Below are 10,640 nucleotides of genomic sequence, written 5' to 3'. Positions count from 1 at the left end.
TTTGCAATTGCTTTGTTTCTGGCTGTCACACAGTCAAGACAATTGCTTTTCAAGAACCTCAGACTATATAAGTTATAATTTGATGGGAAATAATACAGTGACCTATTAGAAGCTAGGCAGCTGAAGGTCTTGTGGGTCACCAAATGCATGTCAGGCAAAGCTATGGCTATAATCATTTAAGACTGCAAAGTGGAAGTAATAGATGAACAGAGGATTTCAATTATCCTTAGATAATTCAATTTTCTTTAAATAGATAGCTGACCTACTAAAAAAAAATCTGCTTCTTTCAGGTCTTACATTTTCTGACCAATCCTGATAATTGACTATTTGATTCTGCTCCCCACCCTTTTCTTTTCTTTTTTTTTATCACACAGAACAATACACTTAGCAGAGATTGCTTCCTTAGAGCTGAACTTGCAGTAACCTGCTGTTCTACAGCCCATCCACGTTAAATTCAATAGTTACAATGTTGATGCTCACAACATGATTGTTGAGGTTATATGGCTGGCATTTTCATTACAAGCTCTCCCCTCCCCTCCCCTCTTGGTCCCCCTCCGTGCCTCCCTCTTCTGACTAGGACTGCAGGAAATTGCTGAACCAAGAGATTATGGCTTGCTTGGGGACTCGTTTTGTGCACATTTACAAAGACCAGCTAATTTGAATGCACACCATCACAAAGAAAGAAAGAAAGAAAGAAAGAAAGAAAGAAAGAAAGAAAGAAAGAAAGAAAGAAAGAAAGATTACAAAGACATCCAGAGACTGCCTTCGTTAAGTCTACACATCTAAGAGGAGCAGCTATGTCTCCAAGCAGGTATGAATTAGAATAGACTGTGGGATGATAAACGATGTTCCTATAAATGCTGGGAAATAATAGGAATGTCATGATACTAACTGCCCCTTCACTAGAGCCTGTTCAGATGTTTCACTGAAAGTGCAAACTCATGTACGTGTTTTTGCATGAATGACTGCACACTACTCACTGCCTACATTTATGTAGTTTGTTGCTGAGCTATGTGAGCCCAGGAGTGCAGACGGAGGAAGTTTTATTCACTAAAATCCTCCTCTCTACCCAGAGGTGCACCTAGCTAATTTTGGAGCCTAGACCTAGAGGCCTTTGGAGACCCCCCTCTCCCCAGCAAATTAAGCCAGGCGAGCACACCATCCGCGACAGACGAAAGAGGATTTTGGGGGCCCCAAGGGCTGTGGAGGCCCTGGACTTTGGCCCCAAAGTCCAGGGGTAAGAACACCTCTGTCTCTACCCAGCTTTTTCTCAGTTATAATTCCCCTCCAGCATACAGAAAACTATGAGCTGCCTTCAATCTTGGTCTGCTCCACTTTTATTACCTCCAAGCAAGACTCCATCTCCTTGTTATCTCCACACCCTTCTTTTATTGCCTTTTATTATCTCCATGCCCTTCTTCCTGTCCCTCCCTTGTTTCCTCCCTTATTTTAGCCTTGCCTTGGCCTGTTAACAGTTTCTTTCCCTTTCTCCCTTCAGATGTGCTATTGCCTGCCAGCCTCCTGAGGCCTTCCTCAGAGTCCTTGACTAGTAAGTATTCTTCTGTCCTTTCTCCTGTTGGTCTTCACCATTGCTTCTCCCTGGCCCTGCCTACTAGTTGGGCTGGCTGAAGTCTTCTGGCCACTTCAGACTCACCAGCAGAGGAGGGGACCCTGGTGGTCTCCTGATAATTCATATGCCACTTCTCAACAAAATTCTCAAAGCAGTTTATATTGAACAATAAATGAGGTGGCTCCTTGTCCCAAAAGGGCTCACAATCTAAAAACAATCTAAAAAGAAACTGAAGATAGACCAGCAAGAGCCACTGGAGGGATGCTGTGCTAGGGCTGGATAGGGCCAGTTGCTCCCCTCCTACTAAATGTAAGAGAACCATGACTTGAAAAGACACCCCTGATCACTGAGCAAGGGTAATTCATTTTTAAAATGAACCTGGTACAGACCATCTAAATGCAGAGTAGAGCTAGGAAGGGTTAGTAGTCTGTACTGTATCTGTACAAAGATTGTATGTGTGTTGAACATAATTTCAACAGGGCATAGCATTTAAGATGAAGTGGTAAGGTGGTCTAAAGGCAGTGATCTAGGGAGCCAATGCTATGTCAAGCAGAGGCGTTATTGACCATTGCATTGATGCCATGTAGGGATCCCAGATGTGGACCGTTACCCCAGATTTGCAACTATTTAAAAACCCCTTGAACTATTTCTGTATTGGAGGGGCTGTCCAGAGTTCCAGTGATCCAGCTGTAAGCTCAGAATCACTCAGTGCTATTACCTTGAGTAGGCCCATTGGAAACAATGGGGTTACATGTCTGTTAAATTTGCTGTGTGGTGGCAAGGAGGAACTCATTTGTAATGCTGCTGCTGTGCTGGCAATTCCCATCCCATTTCCCCAGCCAAGTGTTTTTTGCAGCAGTCGGCCTCCGTATTTTCTCAGTGATTCACTGTGACGGGCCCAGGACCCCCAAGGAGGGGTGACTTCTGACTGTGTCATGCACTGGCGGAGGAAGCCAGCCGGCAGCCCGTGTTCCTCCCACCAGTGCCCCCCCCCACCATGTCTCCCATGCCTGATCTCAGAGAGCAAATACCGGCCAGCACGGTGTTCGCAGCATGGTCGAGAGCTGCTCTCCTTGCCTTTAAAGGGTGAATACGGCGCTGGGCAGAATATGCTCCCAAATGGGGCCGTGTGGCAAATGCAGTGCTGGATGGTATGTGCTCTCAAATGGGGCTGCATGGCCCCATTTGGAAGGAAAGCCATGCCCCTTGCATCTGACATGGTGTGGCTGGGGTGCCAACTGTGGCCCCTGATTGGCGGCGGCCAGGGTTCTTTGAACCTGTCCGCTCAATGGTGGCTCCACCCTGGTGTCATGAGTCTCTGCTACTCTACAGCTGTGTGAGCAGCCAACAAGAACTCTCCAGGTCAGGGAATGTATTCCCCTATATGTGCCACTCTGGAGGGGAGGCTAGTGTTGGACAGTGGTGAAGGGGTGTGTCCCCCCGCTGATGTTATTGGGTTCTGTGGTGATTTACCTCTGCCTTGAAATTGAAAAAAATGCACCATTTGTCCCACAGGGTTCTGTGGTCCCGTCAGTGGAAGGCTGGTGTTTGAACTCTGTGGAATAAGGGGCTTGTGAGTTACATTCTCAAATCATCCTGTTTTTTAGCAAAGCATGCATATATTATACGAATTAGCATATGTAAATTTTATGCAATCTTTGAATGCAAAAGTGTAGACATTTTAGAGACATTTTTGGTGAACAGCACCAACTATTTCCACTTCTTTGGTTACAGGTTTTTTTTTACTGTTTTCACCACCTGGACCTGGCAACCCAAATGCCATATGTACCAATGGATCATTGACTGAGGCTTACACTGAAAAGAAATCCCAGTCTAACTTGAATTTATTTATAAATGTTCTACTTTACATTCTCCTATTATTTTCCCCAATTACAGATGCTGTTGGATTTAAGGATTTTCAAAAATCTCAAAAGGATTGTGTTTGACAAATGGCTACTTAACATTTTTACTTTAACATTCATCAACTTTAGAAAAGACCCACATAAGTCTTTAAAAGTGACATTTGATTATGTTTGAAATGCAAGAACTCAAACCAGATTAAAGAATGGGATCATATCTTAGTGGTAGAGCACCTGCTTTGCATGCTGGGGATCCCAGGTTCAGTTCCCAACATCTCCAGTTAGGGCTGGGAAACACATAGGAGCATAGGCAGTTGCCTTATGCTGAGTCAGACCATTGGTCCATCTAGCTCAGTATTGTCTACACAGACTGGCAACAGCTTCTCCAAGGTTGCAGGCAGGAATCTCTCTCAGCCTCATCTTGGAGATGCTGCCAGGGAGGGAACTTGGAACCTTCTGCTCTTTGTAGAGTGGCTCCATCCCCTAAGGGGATTATCTTACAGTGCTCACATAGAAGTCTCCCATCATTCAGGGCCGTCCCTAGTGCGGTGCGGGGCTGGGGGCCAATCAGCATGTTCAGGTACTCCTTAACATTTTGTATCATTACAGAATCATATTGATTGAGGACATACAGTGTAAATAGTGTGAGTAAGGTTTTTGAACATGTCCAACCAGCTTGGATATATAATGCATTTCTAAAGAAATAAAAATAGAAAGCACAACACGTGCTTCACAGTTCTCAGACCTTCTGGGTTGCAAATCAACTTGAACATAGTGCATTCATAAATAAATAAATATTATAAATTGTTTGTTCCAGAAGGAGGAGAGCTGGTCTTGTGGTAGCAAGCATGACTTGTCCCCTTTGCTAAGCAGAATCCACCATGGTTGCATCTGAATGGGAGACTACATGTGTGAGCACTGTAAGATGTTCCCCATAGGGGATGGAGCCACTCTGGGAAGAGCATCTAGGTTCCAAGTTCCCTCCCTGGCAGCATCTCCAAGATAGGGCTGAGAGAGATTCCTGCCTGCAACCTTGGAGAAGCCGCTGCCAGTCTCTGAAGACAATACTGAACTAGATGGACCAAGGGTCTGACTCAGTATATGGCAGCTTCCTATCCCCCCCCCCCGATGTTTTTGTAATTTTCTGCCATGAAACAAACCACTTATTTAAAAGTGGTTGTTGTTTTTTTAAAAAAGTGGATTTTTTTTTAAAAAGTGGATTTTTTTAAAAAGTGGATTTTAAAAAAAACCCCACAACACCAAGCAATTTGTCCAATCCATTTCAATTTAAATATACATATTCCTCCCACCCTGCCCTACATCGCTGCTCAATACTGAAGCTGTATGGCAAGCCAATCCCTAAATATTCAAGTGGGGCAGGGAATAACCACAAAAAGGAAATCACATCATACCTCCATTACTAAGGCTGGGCTGGGCAGAGGGTTGGCAGAGAGCTCTGGTTCTGGACACTCTCTGCCTGCCTACCTTGCCTGCCTGCTTCCTTGCTTCCTTCCTCAGCTTCAGGCTTCAGCGAGGCCTGCATGGAGGCCTCTCAAAGCCCTGCCCACCCGTCGAACAGCGGAGAGGCGGGGAGAGAGATAATTCTAGCAGCTTGCCTGGGAGCCTTTCAAGCTGCACAGAGACACAAAAGATCGGCTGTGGGAAAGATAAGTTGCTGAGACTGGGGGAGAGAGCAGGGCAGACTGGACTGCAGTGTGCCCAGAGTGGGGACTGTGCCAGCATGGGACTCGGGGCAATTGCCCCGGTCGCCCCCTCCTAAGGACAGCCCTGCTACCATTCATATGTAATCAGGGCAGACCCTGCTTAGCAAAGGTGACAAGTCATGCTTGCTACCACAAGACCAGCTCTTCTCCCAGTGATGTTGACAATAGTCCTATTCAGAGGGTTTTTTTAGACAGATGCTGCACTCATGTATAACCTCTCAAAAGAGGGCAGAAGTCACTCACCTACCCTGCTGTGCTGCTCATGCAACCTTGTTTTTCTGAAGAGACAAACACTGTGGCTGTGCTGGTAGGACAAGAAGGTGAGTGATGCACTAGGGCCGGACTTCTGCATAACTGGACATTTCTGGAGATGAGGTGTGATGAAATGGCATTGCATCTAATGGTGCAGTGGGGAAATGCTTGACTTACAAGCAGAAGGTTGATGGTTCGAATCCCCACTGGTACTATATTGGGCAGCAGCGATATAGGAAGATGCTGAATGGCATCATCTCAGACTGCGTGGGAGGAGGCAATGGTAAACCCCTCTTGTATTCTACCAAAGAAAACCACAGGGCTCTGTGGGCACCAGGAGTTGAAATCAACTTGATGGCACACTTTACCTTTACTTTTGTGCAAATGGGGTTGGAACCTCACGGAGCTGAGAATCAAAAGAATCTGTTAGTGGGAGTGGGTGTTGACAGAAAAGTCAGTTGTTGTTGTTGTTGTTGTTAATAATTATTCATTATTTTTATTTTATTTATATACCACCTGACTCCAAAGGCTCTAGGCAGTTCACAAAAATAAACACAATAGAAACAGAATAAAACCAATTGTTAAACAACAATTTAAAAATCGACAACATTCATAGATTACTAAAAGCCTGGCTTAAAAAGTGTGTCTTAAGGGCTCTTTTGAAGGCTGATAAAGATATTAAGCCACGAATGTCTATAACAGTGGCTCCTAAACTGGGAGCTTCCAGATGTTGTTGAACTACAGCTCCCATCACCCCCAGCCACAATAAATTTTAGCTGGAGCTGATGGGAGTTGTAGTTCAGCAACATCCGGAGCTTAAAGATGCACAAACTTCAGGAAAAAAAAAATCACCCCTTTCACAAATTTATTTGAAATCTGGGTGATAGCAGGCACCCATTGGGGCACTACCACTTGATCCATTCTTCTGCCCCCGAAACCCCTTATCTGCCCTGAATCTGCCACAAAGACACACCAACTTCAAAAATTATTTAAAAACCACCCCTCTGCCCAACAAATCAAGAGTGATTTGATTCGGGTACAAATTTAATTGAAAAAAACTATTCATGCACATCTCTACAAAAGGAAGGATTTTTGGTGACAGGGACATAGCTCAGTGGTACAGTATCTGCATGCATACTGTCCCAGGTTCAATTCCTGGCAGCATCTCCAGGTAGGATTGGGAAAGACCCGTGCCTGGAACCTTAGAGAATCTTCTGCTTGTCAGTGTAGACATTACTGAACTAGATGGACCAATAGTCTCACTCATTATAAGGCAGCTTTCTATTTTGGGGATAGGGCTGTAGCTCAGTGGTAGAGTATCTGGCTTGTGTGCAGAAGGTTCCAGAACTCAGTCCATGCCATCTCCAATAGGGCTGGGAGATACTCCTGCCTAAAACCTTGGAGAACCACTGCCAGTTACTTTGGACGATATTGAGCTAGATGGACATAAGAACAGCCCTGCTGGATCAGGCACAAGGCCTATCTAGTCCAGCATTCTGTTTCACACAGTTCCCCACCAAATGCCTCTGGGGAGCCCACAGGCAAGAGGTATGTGCATGTCCTCTCTCCTGCTGTTGATCCCCTGCAACTGGTATTGAGAGGCATCATGTCTCTGAGGCTGGAGATGGCCCATCGCTATCAGGCTATTAATAAACCTGTCTACCATGAATCTTTCTAAGCCTCATTTAAAGCCATTCAACTTGTTGGCCATCACCACATCCCATGGCAAAGAATTCCACAGATCAATTATGCACTGTGTGAAAAAGTACTATCTCTTGTTGGTCCTAAATTTTCCAACCTTCAGTTTCATGGGTGGACCAAAGGTCTGACTTGTTCTGTTTTCCGATGTTCACAGGAGCTGGGATTTTTGAGCAATTTGATCATGGTTAGAATGCTGGGACCTTGCAGCAGTGCCTGGTTTTGGGAAGCAGAAGATTGCATTGTTGCTTGACATTCTTCCCCTTTGACAAAGGGAGTGTTCTTTTTTTCTTTTTAACATGATTCATCAAAATATCTCACAAAGCACACCTCACGAAGATGAATGGACTCATTTAGGTGAAAACACCTGCAAGGTAACTCAGAATTACAGTCAAGGTCAGAAAAGATGCCAGAACCAGAGTAGAAGATTGAGAAAGAGACACCTACAGAGAGTGACAAAATGCTTGTGAAAAAGAAATATTGAGTTTTGGCTCAGAAATATAGAAATGTCAAAAGGTCACACCATGTAAGCATGATCTGAACATTTTCAAGTCTTGATTTCTAATAATGGTAATGTAATGTAAATATTTCTTGGAATTATCCATGGGAGGTAATCCGGAACAAATCTTGCTACAAAGGGCCCTGCCTGGACCCCAAGATGTATCCTGCATTTTCCAACATAGGAAGCTGGCTTATAATGAGGTCATTCACACAATCAAAACCTGTGTTCTACCCAGGTTTGGGAGCTGTGTATGTTCCCAATTTTCAGTTGTGTAGAAGCAAGATAGGAGGAAAACCTGGGTAGAAGTGATTGTGTGGAAGCACGGTAGGAGGAAAAGCTACCCAGGTTTTCATCCTACCTTGCTTCTACACAACTGAAAATTCGGAGCAATTTTGGGTGAATGTGGCTAGGGGGGCTGTCAAGGAGAGCAGCTGCACTTCTGAATTTGCGACTACATCACTGGGGGCAACAATCAGGTTATACCTGTAGTAATGTTACAATGAGGCTTTCCACATGAGCAGTCTGGAGAGCCTTACCAGGCTCTGCAGGGAGAGTGGGCTTAGCCTGTTCTCCACACAGACAAGCAGGGAACAATCCCTGGGCGACCGGATCAACCACCCACATGACTACGGGCTTCGTGACGGAGCTGGTGGGGGCAGTGGGGATGAGGGGCCACCTGGTCCCCAGAAGTCCCAGAATGCCCCACGCAAGTCCATGGGGCATTCTGGGGAGACCCCTGAGGCTGGGAGACCCCTGAGGCTGAGGCTAGGGGGTCTACCCATGTGTTGCCACTCCATGGAGCCACGCCATGGTGACACACGATCAGTAAAACGGGGTTAACGGAGCGCTTCTTCCGCTAACCTCGTTTAAGTGGGGGAACTTAAATGGGCTAACTGCCGGGAGCTCCTAGCGGTTCCCACAACTGCAGGAAAGCGGGCTGGGCTCCCTTAGCCCGCTTTCCTGCTGTCATGAGAATAGCCTCAATAAATATTTTTACCCACCTCCCAAGCATCCTACATGCTCATCTGCAAAATGAGCTCTTACCAAGATTAGGACTCTTAAAGAAGAAAGATCATTTAGCAAGAGCATGGCAAAGCCCCCCACCCCATCCTTCTCCACTCCCCACCTATCATAACTGTGTCCATGTCAAGAGATTTTGGCCAAGGCTGTCTGAGTCGCATTATTTTTACTGGGTCCTTCAAGAGCACTTTGCCTTGGAGTAAAATTCTGGGCTCATTAAGTTTCCCATTAGATCTCAAGGAGACAAACTGTTGTGGGGGCGGATGTGACACAGTGCATGACATGTGTGTGGGATCTCTGAGCGTGCATTTTTCAACATATATATTTTAGTTACTGTGATTATACTCAGGAAAGCTTCCCCCCCTTCCTATTAAGAAAATTAAGGCTGGACCCTAATGATACTATTTATTTGGCTTTCTTCAAGCATCATGCATATTATCAAGCAATATGGTGGAGCCAGTATAGTTATACAGAGTATATATCTCGTATAGTGTTTACAGTGTTGGACTAGGACCGGGGAGGCCAGATTTCAAATCCCCATTCAGTCATGAAACTCACTGGGTGGGTGACCCTGAGCCAGACTCTTATCTCTCAGTCTAACCTACATCACAGGATTGTTGTGAAGATAAACACAGGCATGTATGCTGCTCTTCTTGGAGGAAGAGGGCTATGCAAATAGGCTATGTTCTCCAAGGGTTTTGGAGCCCTGGATGGCCAGAATTCGAGAATGCATAGCTTCAGTGTCTGGCTCTACAGATAAGTGGTGAGCCCAGGGAGTGTGAGAGGAATGGCTGTGGCACATGTTTGTAGGGAGTGACATGGCTATTCAGTGCATCCGCATAGCTTCTCTTCCCAGATACACAGGCTGACCTACCACACAAAGGTACATCAGCCCAGTAGGAGTGTGCAAACACATTCAAATCTGAACCAGTTCAATATTGAACCGGTTCAGTTCGAAGGTTCGGAGTCGAGCCGAACCACCTCTGGCTTGACCGCGGACCAAACACACACACACACACACACACACACACACACACACACACACACACACACTCCAATTCGTGGGTTTGTCAAACATTTTTGAGGGAAGTTCTTTTTTCTTTTTTCTTTTTAATTTACCCCCTCCGGGGGCCTTCTCCAAGGTGGTGGTGGGGGTGTCCCCAGAGGTTCCCCCTCCCCCCCACTGGCTTTCCCTTTTGTAAGAATCGCCTGGTTCAAGCTTCGTCAGCCCTTTCTGGGTCTATTCCCCAGCGTGGTGGCCATTTTTGAGATTGCTGCCCCTGTGCAGTGGGACCCTGCATGGCCAGGTCATGATCTAGGCCATGCAGGATCCCACTGCGCAGGCATGGTGGCCTCCAAAATGACAGCTGCACAGGTGATTATGCCCAGAAAGGGCCAAAGGTGCATGAACGTCTGTAAAAACGTTTTGTAAAAATGCAGGTGGTTTTTACAAAAAGGAAGTCTGGTGGGGAAAGGGGGAACCTCCGTGGAACACTTCCCACCACCACCTTGGAGAAGCCCAATGGAGGGGGTAAGTTAAAAATGGGGAAAAATCCCCCCAAAATGTTTGATGACTGCTCCCCCCACAAACCGAACCAGGCCAGGTGGCTTTGTGACACCCGTACAGCCCAAGGGGTGCTGAACACAAATTGTGCAAAAGTTGGGCAAATGACATTTTGCAAGAGTAAGCCCGTTCTTTCCAATGGACTTACTGTTATGCAATGTCATTTATTTACTTAATTTAATTTATACCCCACCCCTCCAGAGCACCACTGCTTGGGATGGTTCACAAAATTAGCAAAACCAATGAAATGTCAAATTAATAGCAATTAAAAGAGTCAGTGTCACATTTAAAAGTTACATATTTAAAACGTGAAAAGCTATAAACTCACCAGATAGTGATAGTGGATAAAACACTCAAAGGCCTCTTCAAAAAGATGGATCTGTGGTTTATTTTTATTTTTATTTTTATTTTTAAAAAACCCTGATGGAGGGAACATGGCAGAGCTCTTCAG

The 10,640-nt window shown here is 45.5% G+C and overlaps 1 long non-coding RNA gene across 2 annotated transcripts; it reads left to right on the top strand.

The window, feature by feature from the left end:
- Nucleotides 1-749: 749 nt before the first annotated feature.
- Nucleotides 750-9,642, top strand: LOC128333068 (uncharacterized). Of its 2 annotated transcripts, XR_008310839.1 has the most exons (4): nucleotides 750-811; nucleotides 1,499-1,549; nucleotides 3,086-3,143; nucleotides 7,261-9,642. It is a non-coding gene; the product is annotated as an uncharacterized LOC128333068 (long non-coding RNA). The 2 variants fall into 2 exon arrangements; XR_008310838.1 differs by lacking the exon at nucleotides 7,261-9,642 and having other exon boundaries at nucleotides 3,086-3,797.
- Nucleotides 9,643-10,640: the final 998 nt, after the last annotated feature.

The sequence above is a fragment of the Hemicordylus capensis genome, chromosome 7, assembly GCF_027244095.1.
Source record: "Hemicordylus capensis ecotype Gifberg chromosome 7, rHemCap1.1.pri, whole genome shotgun sequence".
Lineage (NCBI taxonomy): Eukaryota > Metazoa > Chordata > Lepidosauria > Squamata > Cordylidae > Hemicordylus > Hemicordylus capensis.
Note: the sequence above shows the minus strand (reverse complement) of the source record. Positions and strands in the feature narration are given on the sequence as shown.